This window comes from Astatotilapia calliptera, chromosome 23 (genome assembly GCF_900246225.1).
Source record: "Astatotilapia calliptera chromosome 23, fAstCal1.2, whole genome shotgun sequence".
In the NCBI taxonomy this organism is placed as follows: domain Eukaryota; kingdom Metazoa; phylum Chordata; class Actinopteri; order Cichliformes; family Cichlidae; genus Astatotilapia; species Astatotilapia calliptera.
The window spans coordinates 12,921,245-12,934,714 of record NC_039323.1 but is presented as its reverse complement, the minus strand read 5'-3'; the positions used below and the strand labels follow the sequence as shown (position 1 = coordinate 12,934,714).

General features: G+C 39.5%; 1 protein-coding gene across 3 annotated transcripts in view; it reads left to right on the top strand.

Annotated features, from left to right (window-relative positions):
- Positions 1-13,470, top strand: part of lpp (LIM domain containing preferred translocation partner in lipoma) — a 176,495-nt gene that overhangs the window by 36,951 nt on the left and 126,074 nt on the right. The window lies entirely within an intron of this gene.

Genomic DNA, 13,470 nt, shown 5'->3' with positions numbered 1-13,470 from the left:
TTCAGGTTTTACTGGACTCTCCGAGGAACTGCATCAGGGAAGTTATGTTATGTCCTCTGTATGAATTGTTGTGGTCTCTCGTTCAATAGTCATGAATTGCAGCACCGATTGTTCTGTTTTTATTCTTCAAGTTCCTCCCAGTCCTAATACCATCCTACCGTATGTAGAGAAATCACAGCACCTGAATGGAGGCATCTTTTTAGAAAAATATAAGTCCTAATTCTGAATCGTTTCCCTCTTTACATTCTCTCCAGAGCTTTTCCAACCTCATAGGTTTGGCAGCATGCTATATGTGCATTTATTGTTAAAAGCTTTCATGACTGAAACAAAACCCCATGTAGAAAATCTGATCCAAACATGTTTGCTTGGTTTTAGCTTATTATATCTAAAACAAGTGCTTCACTGCTCATATCAAGCCAGTAAATTGTGTTTTATTGGCTACTACCTAAACCTATTTTTTTCTCATATGCATATTGATATGATTTATGTTCATATGATGAGTAGCACAAAGTCACACATTGTTTTTTTACCTGGAAAAGCATAAAACATGGCCATCCAAAACAGTCAAGATGACCACGACTAGGCGCATGAAGGTTTTTGTGCCCACTTTTGGGCCCCTCATGCCATACACCAAAGAAACCCTCAGATTTGTTGATCTGTTTAAGCTGCAGTGTTTCCCACCTATCCCTCTGATATGTCAGTACCACTTTAGAGATACTGGGGCCATGAGACTAATGTAGGCTCCGGGAGGATTTTTACTCATCACTCCCCTATTTCTCTGTGTGTGTTGCATTTGCAGGGAGCAATAGGCTCTGAGCCTAGATGAGAAACTCTGTAATAATATGTGAGCTGCCTCACTGCTGTGTAGGCACGTTACCACATGGTTGGTTCCATTGAGTCTTAAGTTTTATGCGACAAAAGAAGTGTTTCAAGTATCCTGTTATTCATTGTTTCTTGTAAATGTTCAGTGGAGGCGAGTCCTGCCGGCTCTGACAACCTTGTGCCCACATTTGACCAAATATTAGACAGAGCGATGGCACAGGAAAACAAACTTTCCTCTCCAGCCGTCTGGCAAACATCAACAGCACCTTGTTAAAGCAGCAACTGCAATGACTGGACTTTATTAATTTGCATTTTTTAAATTATGGGGCATGAAAAGTCAGGCCCCACCTAACTCTCCTCAGAATATTTAATGAAAATTGTACCTTCATATTTTGAATATTTTCTTAGTTACAGGCTCTTGAAGTACAAGGAGCAGACTGAAATTTTGCACTTTTTAACTTTATTCCAGCATTTCTGATACTGATTTCTGCTTATTACAGTGATTTGATGAGTTGGTATCCAAATGCTAATTAAAAATGACACCTTTCATATTCTATTGCTTATTTTGAGAAGCCGTCCCTGACGCTTTTTGCTGATATCGCCCTTGAAAATGTACCCAAAATGCATTTTTTTGAAGTTTTCTCCAGCAAAATCTAAGAAAACAGATCAAACTTCCGCTGTGTCAATGCTTGTTTCAGTTCCTCAGCGTCACAGACGTTAAGCTAGTGCAGTTTATTTAAACCATGATATATCTCATGATACTGAAGCTCAACGTTGGTTAGAGATAAACCACTGAACAAAAACCGTATTTTGGCTCTAAATTGCGACAGTTGGAGTGGGTGTAAAATTGATTTGGCTTCAGTTTTTTTTTTTTTAAAGGAGCTTTAATGTGTCTGTCAGCACTCAAAGTTTCATGTACATATCCCCTGTACTTACGGTATGAAGGCATGGCAGATCAGAAATGCCCGCAGGGCCTGTAACTGAAGAGAAATTGCATTTGGCTTCATCTAAATAAACTGAAGTTATTGTTCCCCCTCAAAAAATAAAAATCAGCTGATTCTGGGGGATGTCAGGTGGGAACTCTTTTTAGATTTTGTTGATTTTATACGGAATGAACCTTTGAATGTTTATCACAATGATATGAAACAAAACTGTGGCCAAAATGGGAGATTGTTGTTGTGTAATGATTTTCAGGCAGATTTTCTAAATAACTCGAGATGAGCTTTAAGTTGTTTAAGACAGACATAAGTATGCACTAATGAGTCTTTATAATTTGATTATTATGGTGGATGTCATGTTATCAGGCCTTATGACTTCCTTAAAAATGTGGAATTCCTTATTTTGAGGAATGTACAGTCGGCACTAATGACTTAATCATATAAAGTCATTTCTTTTTTTTCTCTTTTTTCGAAGAAATGAAACATTTTCCTTAAATATCCTATGTAAAGACACTCTTGCATGATGTCTTTAAATGCTTATTTTTTACATGTAAAACAAGGAGGAAGCTTGTTTTCTTGTTAAATTTAAGTTTTTGTTTTGTTCTTTGCTTTTTTCCATTCCTAATCAAACGTAATCATTCTCGTACCTGACAGCGTTAGTCCTGCGTCAGCATGTTTGAACGCCTCGCGTGGCCTGATTGGACGGTCGAGAACATCAACATACAAAAGCTGTTCAACAGAAATTTGTTTGGTTTGCTTACATGGAGCCTGAAGTGTTTTACATTCATAAGCACTGCTTAACGGAGAGCTGCAATAGCGCTGTTGTGGTATCTATTGCCATGGGATTGTGTGCCTCATTAACATCAAAATTTGGCAGATTTGGATGAATGAGGCTGAGAGTGCAGTCATGTCACAGGGGTAATCTTTCTCACTTGTTTTCCATTTTCTTTCCTGCCTGCTCACCTCTTCTTCATTTCTTTCTTCACTCTTTCAGCCTAAAAAACCAACAACAACTCATCATTAGAAAGAGATTCTGCCCAGACCAGCCTCAGCAGATAAGACTCAGTGAGTTATGATGGCCGAGGTGGACATGGCCAAGTGGTTAGAGTGAGATTACACTGCATCTGAAATAAATATTTACTTGAGATATCTGTCCTGAAGATGTTATCGCACACAGGCACGCCGAGGGCAGATACTCTGTCACATGCGGTTGGTTCATGCCGCCTTAAAGCTGAATGGACCAGACCCACTTTATTCAAAAACCATTTGTTTGTACTGGACAGAGTAGATTTAATTTCTTTTTCACAGGTATACTTTGTACTTTTAGACTTGCAGGTCCTACATCAGATGATTTCATACTACATGTGACTGACAATGCTGCTAATAAATTGGAGTTTTAGTTGCCAAAATTTTAAGGTTAGTCCAGAAATGAATGGACAATATGATGGGGAAGCTTTTTCTATATAGTCTATGTCTGTGAAGCCTTGCTGCAGCTCCTGGGGCTGCTGAGGTCACGTTGTAGTACTTTTACAACTGTGCACATCGTTGGTTTATTCAAGACTGATTCGAGTATTTTTGTGTTGTTACTTTATCAACGGGCAGTGCACAACAGAGGTAAAGGAAATGCAGTAGGGGTGGAGTGGGTGGGGATGAGTGTCAGGGTGATTTGGGACAGCAAGAGTGAAAGGAAGGTTTACGAGATGGTAGTGAGACCGACTGTGATGCATGGTTTGGAGACCGTGGTGCTGACGAAAAGACAGGAGGCTGAGCCAGAGGTGGCAGAGCTGAAAATATTATGGTTTTCAATGGGAGTGAGCAGGATGGACAGGATTAGAAGTGAGAACTTCTGCCAGGCAGGAGAAAAAGAGGTTTGTGGATATAGTGAAGGAGGGTTGATGTGACACAGGTAGAGACGGGGCAAGATGGAGGCAGATGATCCATTGTGAGGACCCATCAAGAGTGCAGCTGAAAGAAGTAGTAGTGTCATAACATTGTTTTTGTATGACTCCTTTCATTGCCAAAATAAAAATCAAACTGTGTCTTCAGCAATGTCTGCATTCCTGCGAATGCACAGGTAAAACTCAAAATTGAACATTTCTGGTCAAATTCCAAAGCAAAGCGTTAATTGCTAATTCTCTAGTGGTGGACTGTGTTGATGTTTGTGTGAGCATCATTAGGGTCAGCCATGTTAGCACGTTTGCAGAAATTATATGTGAAGCATAAAAAAATTCCATCAAAATAAAATAAAATGAGGAATCAATCTGTACCCTCTGTTTTCTCCATAATTAGGACAAAATACTGATTTATCAGAGGGTGGTTGAGATGTGATATAGTGTGTATCTATCTTTGATCTCACTCATATTAAAAAATTAATTATTAAATAAAATAGTGAAAAGGGTCTCTGCCAATATTGTGGTTTTAGATGTTTTATGTTCTAGTTTAATTGTAGCATTTGGTATTTTGGCTCTGATGTTTTTTGTTTTTTTAAAGTCACAGATATTAATATCTACTGTATATTGTCTAAAAATCTTTCAGTCGGCCTAGCTTGAATTACAAAATAATAAGGAAAATTCAGCTTCTGCTTGCACCTCCTTTTTTTTTTTTTTTGCTTTCTTTTCACAGTTGCTTTTTTGAATAATTAATTTCAAACTTTTTTTTCATTACAGCACTGACAGTTAGGCTCTTAGTCTTCTTGGTTTGGTTTGAGAATATATCTGTATCTGATTTTGTCTCACTTAGAGGTAAAAAGCTGGTTAAAATCAAACGCTTTCATGTACAGATTTAATACACTGGAGTCTTAATTTGCAGTACCTCAATTATCAAGAGCTGTAATAGCTCAGATAGCAAACTTTACAACAGCTACAAGGACACTCTCACTAGCAAGGAGCATATTTAGAATGCGAACACAGTCAGCATGAATCTATTTCAGTGAATCAATGCTGCTCCGTCGACAGGGAGGGACCATGCACCTTAGTGCAGCGATGGAAAATAATTGTGTATTGAACTGCCGTATGATGGAGCAATTGTAGCCTTTATACAGAGCTCTACAGCTGGTTTGATTGTTGCCATCACACTGCATGTTTACACACTGAGGATAAAGGAGTGCTCTTAAACAATTACTGCAGCTTTCCACGAGAAACTGGAGCACAGGAGGATGCACAGCTGAGCCGCGATCACCTTCTGCACGGAAAGTGAAGAGCAGAAAACAAGTAAATAAGACGTGCTTAAGAGGAAAAGATTAGATTAAAACAAGCCCAGAGTGATTAAGAGAGCTGACATAGATACCTTGGTTGGATTTTTGGATGTGCCAGTGAGCGGGTTTTGGATTAGTGGGAAGCAGCAGGAACGCGTAAACAGCAGTAGCCATCAGTCAATTAAGTGTAAAGCCTCCCAAAAACAACTAGTTTAAATTTGCTTTTCATTTAATCTTCTTTGAGTGCCAGCGAGAGTCACAGCGCTGCAGAGTGAGCAGTGAGAGATTAAGAAAGAGTCCAAACAACTGGGCACGAGGACTAAAAGCAGCCCCGCTCATGCTGCACAGATGCTTCTGGCCAAGCTGGATTTCAGCACTTTGTTTTTGTGCAGGAGTTAGACAAACATCTGATTTCTTTTAACAAGTTATCCGCGGACGAATCGCGGATGTCCAGATGTATCCAGATTTTAGATTTACTCAGCTGCCTACATTTCACCACTCAGCCAAGGCTATTCAAAATCATCATTTGAAGAGGGGGAAAAAAAACACGCTGGTGATCTGATCTGTTTGTCAGATCGATCAGTAAGAAAATCTCCGAGACTCCCCGGGTCCTCATCAAGCGTGGCTGCAAATCTCTCTGCGGTGTTCACTGGTGTGAATGCAAATAATCAAATCACATTTACAGCACGAGAAGAATAAACCCTGCTGACCTCGAACGTTTCACAAACAAGGAAGTACTCCTCATTAAAAGCAGGCATTGTGTCTTGCTTAATAAAAGCAAAATTTAGGATTTTTTTTAGTTTTTCCAAAAACATGGCGATTTCCCTTTAGGCTCCATCCTGCCAGCAACTTGCACCAACAAGGGATTTTTCTTATTTTTACATGTGAAAGAAAATCCTCAAATTCAGTCAGTAAGAACCCCATTATAAGGCCTAAGCTACCAGTCTAATTTTCTTAGGGCTAAGAGTCACTTTAGAAATGTTCAAAGTCTTTTTTACTCATCATCAGGCCAGAGTGAAATCCGAACAACTCAATCAAAACTTCACATTTTTTCTTTTCTCAAGTAAAAGCTGTAAATTTAGAGAGAGTGAGTGAATAATAACCTCACACAATCAAACTCTGATACTATTGAACCTGTTTAAAAAAATCTCTTTTTATAACTACCACTATAACTAAGTGGAGATACAAACAGTAATGTTAAATGTCTTTTATTTGTGGTGTTACTCGGCACCCTCTTCACTGAATGTACTTTTAAAAGAATTTTGTATTTTTATATATTTATTTTTTAAGAGGTTTTTAGGTAAATGGTGTTAAGTAAGTCATGTTAACCATTGATGTAAAACATGGATGTAGCCACTATTCATTAGTTGCAGGGCCAGATAATCACATTACAATTGTCCAAAATGCTCCAGTTGCCCAAATACAGTCCAGAGGTCCCGGTTGGGACTCCAGTTAGCTGAGGTGAAGCCTAGCCTGTGTCAGCACACCGGACACTGCTCCAAGTGGACATTAGAGGAACTGCAGTTTTTGGAAGCACCGCATTCATTTGTCAGTCCCTGAGGTTGCTGCTTTGGAGATGTTTGTTTCTAGGATTATTTGAACCTAAATAACCTTAATTTCCATAACACAAGTAAGCAGTTTGTTTTCTAAACATAAACGGGGATTAAAAGTGATGCAAAAAGGGAAATAAAAAAAAAAAACACTGACTGAACATGAACTGCATCCAAAAACCACGTTCTATCACGGGGAAGCCTGTTGTTTAATTCACCTCACACCATCACCAACCCCTGCAGAAGTTCTGTGTTTTTACCGCCCTACTGCTGTCCCAAGCGTTGAACTTTTGAAAGCTCAATTGATGATTGTTTTTCCCTTTTTTTTCTGTAGCATGCTATGTCTGTGAATACTCGAGCAAACATGAGCTGCAGCTGGAGATGCTAGTTACCATAGCTGATGCCAAATGTAACTGAAGCGACAATTCATTTTTAAACTGATAGCTAGGTTAATGTTATGTACGGGTCATGTGACCTTTAAAAAAATGTATAGAAGGGTGTGTCAGCTGATCAGTACAGCAACTTCTGACCCGCTTTTAGGTCGACAACCTGCAAAGGCCTTAGCTACTGTCAGTATAGTGACATACATTAAAGAATGTCACCGTTTTGGACACAGCTAACTATCCGTCTGTAGTAATTCACAAGCTCTTTGTTGCACTCCCACCGTGGCTTAGAAACTTGCAGTGCGCTTAGATGCTGGTATTGTGCGCCTTAAAAAGAAGATGAGGAAACTCTGGCTTAGTGTGACATGATGAAGTTATGGGCCTAAAGCTCCTCATTGTTATGTATCTGTGGTCCTGCAGTCCAGCACTGCAGAATATAGAGTGTGAAGGAGAATATATGAGATGCTGTTTTCTGTGTGTGCAGCTGAAGTAATACCTGAAAGTTGAGACAAAGGGGCAAAGCACCCTGGCTCTTTGTTGGCATCTTTCATCGGGGCCAAGCCCAAGTGATTTGGAAACAATTGCAATGTGAAATCTGTGTCTGCTGCAATTGCTTAAATGGCAGCTCAAGTATTTATACATGCTCAGATGATTTACACTCATGCCTGTGTGCTGTGCTAAGGGGATTCCTGAGCAAAGTCATCTGCATTCAGTAAACAACGTGTTATTGATGAGTTGATTTCGTGTGGCTTTGCCAGTGAGCGAGCCGGGGAAAGGATTAAGTCCCCAAGCCAAAACCCAATACAAGTTTGAATAAGGGGATAGATGTGCAGCACTCATTGTAGAAGGAGAGGATAAGCTGTGTTCAACATTAAAATAACAGCTCAATACGTGTGATATGAAAAGGTTCAGAAAGCTCAGACGTAAATGGGAAACGAGCCCGTTTACTGTCTCAGAATGATAAACCGTCCACCAAGAGTCCACGATAGGAAACACCGCTGCTCCAATACTGTGTTTGGAAGAAGTTTGACTTAGTTTTTCTGTTGATAACAGCTTGGCGAAGAACAGCAGCGGAAGATTTTTTTTCTTTTTGAAGATGTTTCATTTGCTGAAGGACTGAGTAAGAGAGGAAAGGTGTAACAACAACAGCAGGTGCTGTGAGGAATCCAAAACCATTCTAATCTAATTACAGCTTCTCTGACATGTTTCACTTGTCACGTCTTGCCATTGTCTTTCCATTTACTAGTTTGGTTTCAGTCATGGTTGTTGTTGGTGTTTCAGTACTGGTGCAGTGCCTGCTTGGGGAGAATGTAACCCAGGTTACTGTTTGTAAAGATAATTCACAGATGTCCCCAAAATGCGTCATATGCAAGCAGTCAAAAAGATACTGTTTCGTAAAGGGGACGATGGCGGTTGTGCAGAACACGTAGGTGAGAAGATGTCATTTACATTTTTTTTTTTTTTTTTTTTTTTTGTGGTCTGTGGTGGAAAACCAAGCAGACGACAGTGGTGATGTGGTGAGCTGCCTCAGGTACAGGTGAGACTGAAATAGAGTGCAGCAAGTCCAGTTGGAGTAACAGATCAACCAGATCAACTAAACATTAGGCATACTCCGATCCAATCCCATCAGTGCTGCTCACATGATCAGGAATGCTATGACATTTTTTATTAATATATAGCACATTTCATTACATGTAAACTTTTATTACAAGCACTACCTGCACACTTGGATCTAATTCTGGGGAAAATTAATTCAACGTGAAATACTATCATTTACCCTAAACTATTATATAAAAATCTATGCTCAAATTTTATTGGTTTACTGAGCTGTTAACGTCATAGCATGACGTTACACAATACGAAAGGGTGGGTTGAAGTGTTGTATGATAATAAACTGCTGCAGTTTAGTGGCTGCGATGTAGAGTAACAGAAACAAGCTGGGGACAGGTTAAAGGAGCTTAAAGGTCTTCTTTTCACCTATATTTGGATGCCAGGTCCATCTCCTAGCTGTGATTCTATCTGTCAAAGTAAAATTTTAACACTTGTGACGAAACATTTTTTATGTTACAGCTTGAAAAAAATCACATTTATCAAACAGCTTTAGGTCAGAAGGTTTTTTAAAATCCTTAGAATTTGATCGTGAAGAAGGTCCCGCCTCACAGAGAGGGTTTGCACTTGCATGTATTTGTTTGGACATCAAATTGTGGGATGAACAAAGCTAACCCAGCAAGTTCTGCAAACTCACAGCAATATTTTAATAACCAACAGGGTGGAAATAACTGCAGAAACTCATGTGCTGTCAAGCAAAGGTTAGTCTTAAATTTGGATAACTGAACAACTTGGGCCAACTCTGCACCAGCAGATCTTAATTAAATAAACACAGTATTACAAAGCTGAAAAAATTCTCTTCTTTTAAAATTATATTGTGCTGTCAGAAAAAAGAGGACTTTAAGCCTCATGATCAATACAGTGAGAAAACTGTATCCATCCCAGATCTCCACAGGTTTTAAATAACTCTGCATTCAGAAGTGATTTACAGCTCCAACACCACACACATGCAATTATGAAGACTCACAACGCTGACAGTTCGAGCCCCCAAATTGCAAGCTTGCCTCCCTTTTATCATATTTTATTTTATCACTTGACTCTTCCCCAACCAACCGGTTCCAGTCACACAGCCAGACAATTGAGTGTTTGCGAGTTCTGGATCATAATTACGTCTGTCCAACCTTAAAATGTGTCCTCCTGCAACTCATGCTTTTCTCATGAGACGATGATTCCAGTCTGTCTTCATAAATTAGATTTCTGAAAGTTTTGAGATAGTCTTTGTGCTTTTTTAAATTCTCTTTGAGGAAGCCTGTCAACTTAATTATCACCTAGCCTCCTGCTGTGGACTCTCCTTGAAACACCCAGCTTTATGTGCACTGCACTCCTCTGGCCTTTGACCACACCCCCTCCTCCTCATCATATAACTTTAGCATATATTTAGAATTGGATACAGGAGGCAGACTATCTCTACTTTTAAGATTAGGCTTAAAACTTTCCTTTTTACTAAAGCATATAGTTAGGGCTGGACCAGGTGACCCTGAATCCTCCCTTAGTTATGCTGCAATAGATGTAGGCTGCTGGTGGATTCCCATGATGCATTGAGTTTTTCCCTTCCTGTCACCTTTCTCACTCACTATGTGTTAATAGACCTCTCTGCATTGAATCGTACCTGTTATTAATCTTTGTCTCTCTTCCACAGCATGTATTTATCCTGTCTTTCTTCTGTCACCCCAATCGGTCGCAGCATATGGCTCCACCCCTCCCTGAGCCTGGCTCTGCCGGAGGTTTCTTCCTTTTAAAAGGGAGTTTTTCCTTCCCACTGTCGCCAAAGTGCTTGCTCATAGGGGGTCATATGATTGTTGGGTTTTTCTCTGTATCTATTATTGTACGATCTACTGTACAATATAAAGCGCCTTGAGGCGACTGTTGTTGTGATTTGGCGCTGTGTAAATAAAATAAAATAGAATTGAATAGAAAACCGCTTCCACCTCAGTGCACAAATATTTAAAACAGAGAAGTCAGCTGTTGTACTCCTCTGGTATCAGCCGACCAGCAGATCCTGCTCAGTCACTTCTTAACATCGAGTGCTCATTTCCAAAATGAAAAGCAGCAATTAACACATCAAGGATGACTTTAGTACCGCGCTCATTTTTCCCCACCTCCTTCAGCCTTTGCAGGTAGAGACGGCATTAAAAAAGTGCCCCTGTTGTATGATAAGCATTTCCTCTGCTGTGATAAGAAGCCCTGGGATAGTGACTGTCAAATGAGGCCAATTAATGATGGCTTGATGTGATGTTTTATCTTTTCGAGGCAAGTCCGCAGCTCCTCGCTCACTGTTTTTACCTCCCAGATAAGCTCTACTTTGTTGACTTTGCCCCAGTCTGCCCCAAAACCAAAGGCACTTATTAGCTACCTATCCGAGAGTGACATGTGTGGCTACAGGCCAGCGTTGAATAACGGTCCTTCACTGTCACCTCTGTAGTTTCTGGATTAACAACTTGATTTGATTTTAAGCCATCATATACACAACAGAGCTGGAGCATTTATTTAGGCAAGGACCAGTGTTCCCCCTTCGGCTGCTGAGAAAGGCTGTTTGGATCGCTTGTGACGAGCGCTGGTTTTTTTGCTAGGCAAAGAAGCTGCGCACTTCAAAAGGATGTATTTCATGCTAATTTAAGGGTTCACCACGAAGATATCAGTTTAAGTAGACTGAAGATTCAGTTGTTTTATGTTTAGATCAGATAGGAGCCATTTAAGATTTAAAGAGTCAAAAGCTTTGGGAGAGTTCCAGTGCTTCCTGCTGAAAGGTATTTACTATAGCACTGCATTTCTTTTTAAAGACAGATAAAAAGGCTAAAGCTAATGATGTCCTTGCTGAGAGTTTAATTTTTTGAAAGTCGCTGAGAACTTCTTCTTATTCATGACCGCATAAGGAGTTAAGAATGTGTAACTTTGGGGAAGCCATCCTCAAAGCTCACCTGTTTTCATGTTGGACGTCATTACTTATAGTGAGAAATTCATTGAGAAATTGATTTTCAAGGATTCTTAGATGTGGACAGAAAATAATTGTTGCCGGCGGGAAACCATAAAGGTCATAACTTTATGACTTGTGGAGCTTTTGCCTCCAGGGCATTTTGAAATGCATTCTAACATGTGCGTATTGTTGTGAAAGCATGACCTTTTTCTCAGTCTGTCAACTCTTTTGATTTTCTTAAACCTCACAATAACCGTGAGTAAAAACATGCATATTAAAAAAATGAAGGTAGGTTTCTCACAGGAGGCCTGTGTCCTATGTGACAGTCCTATGTATGCAGTCGCCATACTTTCCTTTCTGTCATTCTAAAACCTTTCTTCCTCTTTTTAAGGATGGGTTTGTTGGAATAACGGTTCTGAAGTCAAATTAATTGGAAAAAATGAAAATATGAGAAAGACATTTCACGCTAATTTGTGCTAATTTGCAATTTGTGTGTGAAGTTTCTCTTTTTATAGGTAACTTTTTATTCCAGGATAAAAAACAAACCAAACTAAACTAAGACCTGGTTGATAAATAGTCCTGCATTGAATTTTTTTTAATGTCTTAACCGGCCTCGTCCTTTGGTTAAGAGTTTTTAAAAGTTCAAATATTTAGCGAATAGATGACTTGCTCCCTCACCAGGTCTGCTCGATTTTGAGGTGCTAATTTGCTTGTTGGTGGAATATTGGTGACCAGTGAAATGAACTAGTGGCATCTTCACTTATAAATGATTGGATTGTTCCAAGTTCAGCCGCAGACCTTTCCACCCCATCGGTGAATTTTGCAAATGCGACTTCATGTCACTTTGCTCCACTGAGTAACTGTGAGTGCCTCAGACAATCCACAGTGCTGCTGCTATTCAGGTGAACTCTTTAACTCGATTTTCTCTCACTGATTAAGTCTGATCAAGCCTCCGATAACGCTGCTACACCTGTGTGAAAAAGCATTAAAGCTATTAGAGCTGTGGTATTCGTCCACACGTACAGTTTCTCAAGATCATCTGGTAGATCAGCTTCTGTTGTTTTCCATTGATTTGTGAAAGTATAAAATATATCTTCTTTGTTTATTGTTGATGTAAATATTATTTTTTAAGTCTGCCATCTTCCGCAGAGGTATGCGAGAGATGGTTAAGGTTGTGTTGTGATATATTTACAGCTGTCAGTCAGCAACCTCCTGAGACTGAGATAAGATAAACTCCTGAGACGTCGCATCTTACCACTTGCAGTATCAAGGAGCACATACACCAGTCATGCAAGCCATCCAATTCTATTTGATATATCCCAAGCCAATACAAGCTGTCAGTCAGCATTAAACTCAGATTCACATATTTACAGAAAAGTTGTGCTGCTGTCATTAGGGAGCAAAGGCCAACAACTCAAGTAAACTACTCAACAGCTGTTCAGAAAAAGTCATGCAGATCATGTTAGGAAGTTGTTACTTTAGCAAGCAGTCGATCAGTGGAATCAGTGGTTATTTATATGCCCACATCATGCAGAAGTATCATTTTTCTTTTATACTGTAATTCTGAAACTCAGCAATTGAATGATGCCACTCCTGAGTATAAAAGAAGTTTAGAGAGCGTATTCAAACATTACATTTTCTCAGTAAGTGTTTTGACCCTTTTAACTCTCTCTCTGCCTCTTGTTTGTGTAGGAATAGTACATTTTGGGTTTTGTTTTTTTGTGGTTTTTAGCACAGATAAAAATTTCAAAGATATGGTGACACCAGAGAGAGTGCAGAGACATTGAAAAACCAATGTTCTATGAATCCTTGTAAAGAGAAACGCTGTTAAAAATCACTGTTTAAGGTCAGTTATGAGAAAAAGAAAACCCCTCAGTGGCAAGTGGATAAAGACCTTGGCCCTGGAAGCTCAAGGTACTTGAAGGATCCTATAGTGTGAACACAGCCAGTAACAAGGTTATGGAGCGTCATTACGAAACTTTTGTGGTTGTTTTGTGTCTTTTTTTTGGGTATCATTTGACGTGTCTTTGATGTTATTTTTGTGTTTTTGAGGTTGTTTTGT